This window comes from Meles meles, chromosome 8 (assembly GCF_922984935.1).
Source record: "Meles meles chromosome 8, mMelMel3.1 paternal haplotype, whole genome shotgun sequence".
NCBI classification, from domain to species: domain Eukaryota; kingdom Metazoa; phylum Chordata; class Mammalia; order Carnivora; family Mustelidae; genus Meles; species Meles meles.
Genome location: NC_060073.1, coordinates 22,438,771 through 22,451,192, shown reverse-complemented (window position 1 = coordinate 22,451,192; position 12,422 = coordinate 22,438,771). Strand labels below are relative to the sequence as shown.

The following is a 12,422-nucleotide window of genomic DNA, read 5'->3' as shown; positions in this document are numbered from 1 at the left end:
TAAATCATGAGCTTGGAGGAAGTTACCTCAGTGGTTAGTATAAAAAGGAAAGTAGGTCAACAGTGAATTACTAGGAGATTCCAGTCAACATTAAGAGGTTGAGAAGAGAAAGAACAAGAAAGGAACAGCCAGCTAGATATAGACAGTAGGAACGTCAGGCAAGTATTTTGTCCCAGAAATGAAGAAAATGTTTTTGAGAAGTAGTCGGTTGTATCATTATTGTTGCACCACATGGATGCATCCTAAGAGGTGAGTTGGATGAGGACAGAGAATAAGCCATTGAGTTTAGAAACATGAAGGTTGTTGGCAGTCTTCTAAAAGTTTGTATGAAATGGGTTGTGAAGTGGGTTTTTGGAGATGGCTAGCAACTCTTTCAACTAGTTTTGCTAAAATGAGAAGAAGAAAATGAGATGGAAGTTAGGAATGAGGGATTAAGGATAAATTTGGTTTGGGTTTTATTCTAAAAATAGAACATTTTGCAGTAAGTATGTTTGCATAGGACTGATCCAGTAAGGAAGGAGAAATTAAAGAAGGAGATCCAGTAAAGAAGGAGAAATTAAGGATGCAAAAAAGAGAGAAGCTAATTGTAGAAGCAAAGTTCTTGAATAGGTGAGGGGATGGCATCTGAGGCACAAACGTAGGGTAGGGTTTGTCTTGAGATAGGAGTCAGGACAATATATAGGTATAGATGTGGACTTTTGATTGCTTCTTAGTGAAATGAGAGGCCAGTTGTCAGATCAGAGTGAAGAGAGGCAGAGGATATTGTGGATAATGTTGAGGCGGGAAGGGCTGAAAACAGTGGACTCAGAATGAGAGTGACCAGAGAAGTTTCTAACTTTGGTATCTGCATAAATGTCAGTGTCATTAATTAAGAGAGAGTATATGGAAAAAAAATAATTTCTGCATTGAGGAAAGGCTGGAGAATAAGTTCCATGATTGATAGGTTCTTTTAGAGATGCCTCTGGCTCCCTCGGAGAGAATGTGGAAGGTGAGAAGAAAAGGCCAAGGATGGAATCCTAGAAAATACTACCTTTTAAGGAGCAGAGCCAGTGAAGGAGTAGAGGAGTATTAGGAAGTCAAGAGGGAGCTACGTCCTCAAGATCAGAAGAACAGAGGGTTTGAGAAGGAAAAAGAAATCAGTAGTAGTCTGTTCCGTGTTAGTTCCCCAAGTATGGGACAGATACCACTAGAGGCACACCAGCTTTCAGGTGTTACTTAGGTTAACATTTTAAAATAGTTTTAGCTCTTTCCACAGTTTGGCGACTATGGCCTTTGCTGCAGAAATAAATAAATAGATAAATAGTTTTAGTATTAAAAAAATTTTTAATAATTTTAGTATTTATGGTTTATTTTGATGGGCACATGGAAAATGTATAGCACATCAAACCTGTGATTTATGAATAGTGGTACTGATTTCTCATTTTTCAACATGATCTAAGATTATACAGTGAATCCGTTTAAAGCAAAACATTACATAAACAGTGGTGCCGGTACCTGTGGAAAAATCATGGCAGTAGTTGGCAGATGAAGAGTGCGGAATGCCCTGGGTTTAACAGTTTAAAACGTCATTGGTGACTTCATTTTATCAAGAGTAATTTCTGTAAAATAGGGAGATAGCTACACTAAAACAACAAGAATAAAGCTTAGGATAATAGACGTGTTAAAATGAGCTCTTACTTTTAGAGCTATTGCCATAGTTTCTAAATTATAACTCATGTTTCAGCCTGTCACTCAGTGACTAAAATAACTTTAAAGCAAGTAGATAATGATACCAAGAAATATTCTTTAGAAACATATTAATAGGACGCACATAAGGAAGATTTTTAAAATTCACCTGTTAGAAATATTGAAAAAGTAACTATGTTTGAAATAAAACAGAAAATTTTGCCAGGAGAGTGAAACAAGAGGGCATTTATCAGGAGGGCGTTCAGACCTCAGCATGTAATATCACAGAGCACGTGATTTTCTCTGCTCCCAGTGGTCTGTCGGAACTGAATCAGCGCTGCCTTGTCTGTGATGCTCCAGGAGGACCGAGACTAAGGGTAGCAGCTGAGCCGTCAGTATAGACATTTCTGTAGCACTGCTTGACGTCAGTGGAGGTTGTTACTCTTATGGAATACTTCTATTCACTGATCCAAAAATAAATTTATAATATCTCTGAATTGCTGAGCTTAACACTTGAGGTGTGCAAATGGTCTCCACCAGTATTAGGGTTACTATCTTGAGTCTCCTAACGGAAGTCAGTTATATTTTTGGGTACTCAAGTAAGTTTAGAACACAGTTCTGCCTCCTTTCTGCTCTTTGTGTAGTTTGAGGATACCCACTGGATGGCATCATTAATCCTATTTTATGATCACTTATCTACAGATAGGGCTGGGAAGTTATACTTGGACATCTTTCTTTGTATGTAGGCTCCATTGTACATCAGGAGCTCACTGTAATTTCCTACACTCAGATCACTATGGACAAAGTGATTGTACACCTGCCAGAAGATAGGATGAGCAAGATGGGGTCTATTTAATCTAGCCCTTAGTAATGATTGAACAAGGTACTTTTTTTTTTTTTTTAAAGATTTTATTTATTTATTTGACAGAGAGAGAGATCACAAGTAGGCAGAGAGGCAGGCAGAGAGAGAGGAGGAAGCAGGCTCCCTGCAGAGCAGAGAGCCCAATGCGGGGCTCGATCCCAGGACCCTGAGATCATGACCTGAGCCGAAGGCAGCGGCTTAATCCACTGAGCCACCCAGGCGCCCCTGAACAAGGTACTTTTAATATGATTTGTTACTGCAGTTGTAGATCAGTCTCCTGATAAGAACTGAAGGCAGCTAATTCTGTAAGTTAGGCAAGTTTATTGGTTGCTGTCTTTCTTTTTAAATTTCAGCTTCCATTCATTGTTGGTGATGTTTTTAGAGATATTTTGCCATAGGAAGCATTTGCACGACTCTTCCCCTTCAAAAAGATTATTCTGATTCAGAACATGTGCACCCGCACACGTGTGTATGCACATGCACATACACACACACACTGGAAGTCCATTCTGCGTTGGTGGAATGAGCTCTTTTTTTTTTTAATATTTTTTATTTATTTGACAGAGAGAAATCACAAGGAGGCAGAGAGGCAGGCAGAGAGAGAGGAGGAAGCAGACTCCCCATGGAGCAGAGAGCCTGATGCGGGGCTCGATCTCAGGACCCTGGGATCATGACCTGAGCCGAAGGCAGGATCTCTTTTTTTTAAAGTGATTTGTGCCTCTGTAAGTTCTTTATGTGCACTGTGAACCAGCCATTCGAAGTGAATTCCCAGCTTTGAAATTTTTAACACTATTAACACTGTCTTTAAACCCTTTTACAAATTTAATCATTGAGTAATATCTACTCAGTTTCATGGCCTGATGGAAATAAAGCAGTTAAACCTGATAATCACTACAAAAGAACATTAGTTAGTTTTAAAATACATGTGACTGAGGCTATCTGGCATATATATGTATGTGGAATGCTGGCTTTGATTTTTTTTTCTGACTTTTTTCTTCCAGTGTTGTAATTACTAGTAGTTGGATAGTGTTTCATACTAAACTACCAGGCTCTTTGACCAAGAAAATTTCAGTAATCTCTTAAATTTTTTTTTAATATTTTATTTATTTATCAGAGAGAGAGGGAGAGTACAAGCAGTGAGAGCAGCAGGCAGAAGGAGAAGCAGCCTTCTCGCTGAGCAAGGAGCCCGATGCGGAACTCGATCCCAGGACCCCGGGATCATGACCCGAGCCAAAGGCAGACACTTAACCGACTGAGCCACCCAGGCATCCCATCTCTTAACTTTTTCTTAGTCAGCAAGGTTTATTTGGTTATGATCTTGAAAATGCAGGAGAAATTTAAATTTTGTAGCTTTGGATTTATCTTCTCATTTAATTGCTTTTTATAATAACAAGCCTAAATTTGCCATTTGAAATTTGCCAAACCCAAAGCAATTTAAACCTTTTTAGCTATCAGGCACAGATTAATAACCCAGTCAGATCACATATCCAAAGTGATTATTATAAAAAAAATTACAGGCATATCAAATTTCAGGAAAAAGAGCTGGAGGTCGGTGGCAATTGATAGTGTACCATTTGTTGATCATGTACCATTTGTTGATCAGATGGTCCTATTCCTGTCGCACGTCTAATAACATAGCCAGGTTTCCCTTGGCAGTGTGAAATATAGCTAGAGAAAAACCTAACATGAACAAAAAAATTGAACAATTCCCCACCTCTTTCACTGCCTAAAAAGCATAAATGTTAAAAATTGGAAAAGGGTAAGGTCTTAGAAACCATGTTATTATGTGCAAAGTGGCCACCAAGGTGAATGCCTCCAGGTGTCTTTGGTTTGGTGACATAAAGCAAAAGGAAAAAGGGTGATAGCACCATTTATTTCTCTGTGCTTCTTACTTCATTTAGTGCATTGGTTATGTATACTTAGATACGCTCTAATCAAAGTGCTTGTCTTAATCTGATACCCACAAAGTGGTGTCTGCCCTCAGGCAACTAGGGAACTTTGCTTCTGAAATCCACAAAGCCCTCCTTAAAATGTTCCATGGTGGAGGGACTTAGTAGCCTTTTAAATAAAACAAAACAAAAAAACCCTTGGTTTAAATATACTCACTACCCATACCAATGAAAAGGACAATTGCTAATGCTCTTTGTTTTCACATATGAGACCTATGAGATATTACTAAGTTCAAGTCCTTATCGATTCTAGAATAACCAGGGTCTTGAGTTCTCATTTAAAGGCATCCTTATGATTCACTTACCCCGAGGAATAAAAAAAGACCAAGTAGCCTTTGAGATCTTAGTAGGCTTGACCTGGCCTAATACCCTTTCAATAGGAAAAAGGGCAATCCTGATATGCCCAACAAGTAAGTGCTTCTGATGATAGGTCCCTTCCCCACTGTGCTATCTCTGTGACTCCATCTGTATTTTGAGGAAGGGGACCAGAGTTAAGGTCTGTTGATTTTACTGCTAGATTCCTTTCCTCAACACCAGCAGGTGACCATTCACTTGCAGCAGGAGAAGAGAGAGGCAAATGATAAACCCTGAAGGTTGTGGGTAGTTAGGAAATATAAGCCCCTCCCCCTACCACGTGTTTGTAGGCTTATTCTAACTATTACAAATTGAGTGAAATCAACTCAAGTATGTGTGGTTGCCTCAAATAGATGTGCTGGATTTAAGCTCACTGACCCTATAAATACTTTAATATCTTTCTGCTTCTGGCAAAGTCAGTGGAAATTGTAACCATAATATAGGAGGATAATACTGTGGATAGCCTGTTTCCTTTACTACACACATCCAACTTTCCTGGGTCCGTGTGTTTGCTCATGTTTTCTGCAGCTCCTCCTCACCTTCCATCATGCCCTTCCCCTCTACAAAAATCCTAATCTTACCCATCCTTCAAGGTCCACCTCTGCCATATGCCTTACCCAACCCCTTAGTTATAAGTAATCTAACTAATCACTCTACCTGTTCCTCTCCTTCAGCTCCTGTGTCTTGCCATTATAGTTATTTGTGTATGAGACACAACTCTCCTACAAGGCTTCTTCAGCTCATTGAGAGCAGGGACCACTCCTTTTTTCATTTTTGTACTCTGGCCCACCCTACATGTTGCACCCCGCCCCCTGTTGATTAGCACATAGAATGCACTTAAATGACAAAGTAGCTGGTGATATTTCAAGTTTGAGCTACTGAGAATACCTAGTAATAAAGAGTAATTAACTTGTGTCCACCCACCATTTACCCAGAATGCTTTACACCAAACCCCCACTCAATATACATATATAGATACAGATCTTCTCTCAAAGTCTGCGGCTCCCACACCATAGGAGGGAGAAGACAAAAGGAATCATACTGTCTCTCTCGTCCACTAGAAGCTGACATGTCCTACAGCCTGCATTCTCTCACTCCCTGTATGCTTTGTTTTGGATGAAAGTTACAAACAAATGTCCTTATTGACCCTCATGGGAAAACTGTTATTTATGGGTAAATCAGTAAATCAGAGAAAACCTGTTGGGTTTAGAACCCCAGCACACTTGCTTGAAACAAGTTTGCCTCAGCTGAACTAACCCAGAGATTTAAATACTCTGACTAAGACTACTACCAAGATCACGACGATGACTACTAGCAGTTGTGACAATTAACTAGCTTTCTTCTTCAGTGTACTATCTGCATGGAAAACTTTTCATATCTTTCATATCTTTTCATATCTTTCATAGTAAACTTTTGGTGAATGTTTAAATTCCCTTATTTAGAGATCGAATCTGATTCTTCACATTTCTGAAGGAAACAGTAGCTGCCGAGAGTTTGGATTCCATCACTGGAGTTATTTCCACAGAACACAGGTTATGGTGTCTACGTCTCAACTGGCTGCCTTTGCCCCCTATGCCACAGTCACTTAAGAGAAGGCCACATGGGAAGACAGGCCATATTTACACCCAGCTCTCATTTTTCTCCTCTAAAGGGAGGCTGGGAATTTAAGTCTACAGAAAGCAGTGCAGACTTGAATCTCTAGGCAAAGCCGACTGCCCTCCCATATGTGGACCAAGTGGTCCCCAGCATAGACTTCAGACCTGTAATGTGTAGTAAAAGGAAAACACACACATACATACATACACACACCCCCCCACACACACACTTGTATTTGAGTTCACAGCCTTTCCTTAGTTTTTCTTTTTTGAACTTGCTTCTGACTCATTCACCTCACCAGGAGGGAAAGCCTATGTAATTCTGAGGTTGCTAATTTCAAGTCTTTAATATGGTTTGTTTTCTATCTGGCATTGCACTTTTAAGGTCAGTCAGTACGTAACCATTACTTTAAACCTCCTGCAAAGAATTTCCTTTGGCAGTAATTGCTGAATGAGAACAAGTCTGAGGAGCCAATATTTCTATCGAAATGATTTCTCTTGTCTTTCTTAAGTAGAGGGCAGCACAGGGCAAAGGAGGTGAGACAGCCTCACTGCTGTCTCTAGTGTGGTCATCAGCAAGCTAGGTCTCACCCAGACCCAGGGAGCTCCAAGGCCCCTCTTCTTGGTGGTTTCACTAGTGCAATGTCCCAGGAGTGCTCTCATTTCAGATAACGATCCTAGACACAGAAATAAGTTGATTGGCTCAAGTGTGTACAGAAAGGCTGCCGCTAAGGCCAGATCTGAATTCATACCGTGGAATGCTGTTCTAGGAACCAGGTCTACAGGACCTCTGTCACAACCTCTGGAAGTGGAAATCTTAAAGATACCTATACCCAGAAAGGTTTCTTTCTTCATCAGATAGGCTTATTACTTTGTATGGTACCAAGCCCCACCTAACACCCACAGTTAACATTTCCTGCTAGTATTTTTAAAGTAACTTTGCATAGCATGCCGAGCAACTGAAAGATAGACTTCTGTTCACTTCATGATTTATTTTACTACCTTTTCTAAAAGATTATCTAGTAAGATAGTAAGATAGTAAGAAATCGTGACGCTTTGAGTTATCTAAAATTATAATAACACTTTCACAGTGTTACCTATATACAGAAAAAAATGTTGTATAGCTGCATAATTTGAGTAGAGTTGAGTAGAAAGATAAATAGTGTAAAACACTCATGTCTATTAAGGGGACAGTGTTACCTGTATTTTCCACCCAGGTACCTTATATTTAGTTGAATATACCAGAATGCCTCCTGTAAGGTAACTCTTCTATAGGCATAAGAAAGGAGACCTTAGAGTATAATATAATCTGGTTAGAACAGGGATAGTAAGAATATCTTTAGAATATTTCACTGTTCAGAAAGGCCATTTTTCTAGCATCTGTTACTTTGCCTTCAGCAACATAAAATTCAAATTCAAATTCTAGTTCCTATTATAAATCAGTTTGTTATTTATGCCTTAGAAAAAAGTCATTATATAATAGGAAGCATAGGAGTATTACATTATTTGTTGCATGGGGGAAAGTATGTTCAAGCAAGAAAAATTTGGAAGAAGACGCGCCAACCTTTAATACGTCACAATATAACACACATTGTGGGGTGCAGAGAGGTAAGTGTTGATTTAGCTGAACAGCAGATCTGTGGTCTCTTCATATTGTAAGGCCATGAATTCAGAGAACATAGAGCAGACTGAGGCAAATTTCTAAATGTGCTAAGTATTTTAGGATTCAGATATGCCAAGCAGTTGAATCTGAATTAGTTGCTGTTTTCTTCTAAAAGCCCAGTAGAAGTGAACTCTGTACGGCCTTCATCATCTCTTACACACACACACACACACACACACACACACACACACGCATGCACGCACATACATTGGCACTGAAATGAGGCACTGATGACTTCTAGAGCCAGTGGCTCATGCAGAGATCGAGTGGGGCTATAGCTGGAAGGCCTTGGTGGAAGAGATGACGTTGGGATAATTTATTCCTTTGCAACTTTTCAGAGAGACAACAGTAATAGCTCAGCATGTGCTAGGCCGTGGTCTCACTTCTTAAATTGAATCTTAGCAACTCTGTGAGGTGGGCACTACCATGAAGCTCAGTTTGCAGATGAAGAAACTGATACACAAAAAGAGTAAAAGTAACTTGCCCTGCTGTATGCAGCTTGAAAGTAGTTGAAACAGGATTGGAACTCATTTAGGCTGGCTCAACTGAGCTCTTAGCCACGATACTCTAGGCTAACAGAACTACATGAACCTTTATTAGTTCTTCTTGACTAGCTCTAGTTATGTGGCTCTTTCAAAGCTGATTCCTCTCAATTTATTTGTGGCATTTCTTTGTTATAACTAATCCTAAAGGATCCTAAAAGTACCCAGCCAGGAATGGCTTGCCAACTTAAAAGATTCAGAAGGTAAGCATGTTTTTTAAAGAGTAAGTAGTTAGCCAGTTCTAGAAAATAAGTATTCTTCTGGGCCCTCTGTAAACAGAATTATGAGAAGATAGGAGATTTCCTCAGCCTTAGTAATGATAGGCGTTCCTGAGAACTTAATTTACTCTGAAAACCTGTTTAGCCACAGGATAAATTGTGCCTTTGCCTTAGGAGACTTAATGCTTTGACACAATATATTAAATATTTAGTTGTTTTCCAGAACGCCCTTGTAGGATAGGTTACTATTAATAATTCAGTTTATGCAGACGATACTTTAGCCACAGAAAAGGATGTTTATATGTCTAAGATCGCATAGCAATTCCAGAATCAGAAATACCCTACCTGGAGTTTTATGCTTAGTTGGTATTGCTGTGTAGTTGCCTACTTCCAAGAAAAACTGAACTGTCAGGATTTGAATTAGATGCTAAATGCTTTGCAAGCAAGTATATAGCACAGCAGTATAGCACAGAAAAGTGCTTCCTTTTTCACTTGGGACCTTGTTATCCAAAGCATTTCATTTAAATCATGTAGTTCCTTAGAAAAAAAGAAAGATAGAAAGAAATCGTACCTCACAAGGTTAGTCTAAGACACAAAATCTCCTCATTGCTGCATCAACAAAAAATAATAGTCATATGCATGGAAGATGACTTGTTACTTTTTAGGTATCTTTCCATTTTTCTTTCGCCAACATTTTCCTGTGTTTCTTTAATGAGGACATCATCTCCACCTCTGCTGGGAAGACAAGTGACAATTTTTCCATATAGGCAGCTTTTTTTAGTTCCCCTTTGAGCTAGAGTAGACCTATACTGCAGCGCAAAGAATAGAAACTTTACTTCTTTCTGAAGTGTTTCAGTTCTCCTTCAGACAACCGGAAGGAGCAATTTAAAAAATAGGCAATTTGGCTTTTTATTATTAGCCTAGATAATTATGTAAATCACAACAGAACACTGAACCAATCTGTCTTTAACTGTCAGCCTAAGAAAATTAATATGAACAGTTCTAACTTGAAAATGAAAGTGAATCCTTAAAGCATATAGCTTTTACCTGATCATTTTGGTTCTGCCTACTTGGAACAAATACTATAACATAAACTTCTTATTCCTTTTTATTCCCAATTCTCCCTAATCTCCGCTTCTGCCCTCCCTCTCGGAGATGTTGGCCCCAGTTTCCTGAGTTGGAGGACAAGGCATTCTTAGAATGCACAAGGCTTCCTTCAAGAAGGCGTCTGGGTTTGAGGTCATGCAGGACTAATTTTAGCTTCAGGATCTTATGCACATCATATCTTATAAATTACCTATGAGGCATTTTTAAATATTGCAGACATTTAAAAAGATGAAACCAATTAAATTTTCATAATGGGAAGAGAGTGGGAGAGAAAAATCAGAGAGGCAGAGGTTGGAGGAGGAAGTCATTGCAGAAAACAGAATTTTACTGGGTCCCAGTGTTAAAGGTTTGTCCTTTGCTTTTGTAACATTGTTTCACTCAGCCTGTATCCAGGTGCAGAATGCTTTAGAGGCAAACTCACCAAAGCTGAAAGCAGAGAACAGTCACTGGGAATAATGTATGGTTGAAGATCATCATCATCATTGTCATCATTATTTTCTGTGTGTCTTTAATAGTCATGCTTATTTATATCCCAGTTAAGAGTTGTCGCTAGGAATTGTGATGTTCTTCGTAGTCAGTTTTAGTTAGTTGGGTGTGTACAATTGTTTGTTGTCACTACTTAATTTAATGCTCTTCTGCTCAGCTTCCCCATACTTACCTGCACATACTCGATGGTGAAGACAGAAGCAGAAACTGATTCCTCTACCTCTGTTCTCTCACATTAGGATTTGAAGACTGACTGTCATTGATCATGGCATCTTTCCTGGCAGCCTTCCATGGGTGTACACACACACCCCACCACACAACCTTCCATCTCTCAAACTGGTTCTCATCATTTCCCAAACACAAATGAGAACTCCTGTGCCTGTTGCTTTGCTCAACACATAATTCCTTCCTGCGTACGGTGCCACCTTCTCATTTCTGCTAAAGAGGTGGCATTGACTCTTGGAAAGCCAAGAGGCTTTCGAGTAGGTTAGAACTGATCGAAATCTCATATCTACCACTTACTTATTGCTTCACCTTAGGCAAGTTACTTAATTTCACTGAGACTCAGTTTCCTTATCTGTACAATGAAAATCAGTTATTTCACAAGGCATTTTTGAGGGGTAAGTAGAAGAAAAAATACAAAGCACTCAGGAGATCCTGGCTCCCTTCCTCGTAATTCCCTGTTTTTAAGTCCTGTACTACCTTTTCCTCAAAATTAAGTCTTACCTGCTCAAAGCTTATTCTCTGAAGCACCTAGTTGGCACAGTACGCTGCCTCATTATTGTTTGTTGTCTTCTATTTACTGTCTTCCCAAGTTGCTTGTGAGCTTCTTAAGAGCTAAAGCTCCTTTGAAACAAAAAAAAATCGGTTTCTGACATAACCTTATTAAATATGGTAGCCTGATGTGTGAGTGTTGAACTGGAAAATAAAAGTGACTCCTTAAGCATGCAGTTCCCTTACTGCAAACTCCGTAAGTTGGGAAAGGTTTCGAGTCCATTATGTTTTCTTAGCACAATAACAGAAGTGGCATGAGAAGTGCTTTCTTCAACGATGCAATCTAAAAGGGTATCTTCAGATCCAGAAAGAGACTTCTTGTACTTCCATTGCTGCAGAGAGAGCTTAATTGGGTATATGCATCTCTTTGGGACAATTTTCTATTAAAAATAAACCTGTAGAGCATGTTTGAAGGTTCTGGTAAAGGAGGGAAGTTACTTAGATACTCTTACTGGAAGAATTGTCCTGTGAGAGGAGAGATGTATAGGCTTCCACTGAACATACATGGTTCATGACAGTGCACATCAAATGTAAGAGGAAGAGGAGTCCTGCTCACCTGGCAGATCACTGCCACGGTGAGACAAACCAGCCTAGTAACACATTCCCCTACCCAGAGAATGGCCATCAGGTGGAGCAGGGCAGTGGCTCTTTATCCGTATAAACACACTCCCTAATAGGGTCAAGGCTCTTCAACTCACTGGCAAAACTGTAGTAAGAGGTCGGGCTCCCTATACATGGCAGAAAGTAACAGAGAATGCAATGATTACATTCCAGATGTGACATTTTACACTAAAGTAAATCTTTACATGAGCAGAATTCGTTTTCCAAAAGAACAATCAACATCTTTGTCATATTGCAGTCTTAAACATGGATTCTCGGCCACCACCATCCCTCTTTAAGTCCTTGGTTTTTAATTTATAATCCTTTGCCTTTTGATGTATCTTTCATTTTGAGGCTTCAAGAATGGATATTATATTTTGTGATTCGAGAATGGATATTGTATTTCTCTGCTATAGTTCATCCATCTCCAGACTTATTCAGGTACTAATTGGTCATTTCTCACCTTTGAAAGACAAAATAGAAGGAAACTTAGTTTTTTGTGATGTTTCTGGCTTTCAAAGAAATATTTCACAGTCATTGTAAATGCAGTGAGATCTTGGGAATTGATCTTTGTTGTCATAATTTTCCCCCCAAACACTTGGTTCTT

At 39.3% G+C, this 12,422-nt stretch overlaps 1 protein-coding gene across 5 annotated transcripts in view; it reads left to right on the top strand.

Annotated features, from left to right (window-relative positions):
* The window catches only part of TTC17 (tetratricopeptide repeat domain 17), a 119,213-nt gene that overhangs the window by 61,585 nt on the left and 45,206 nt on the right, over nucleotides 1–12,422 (top strand). The gene's annotated exons all lie outside the window — the stretch shown is intronic.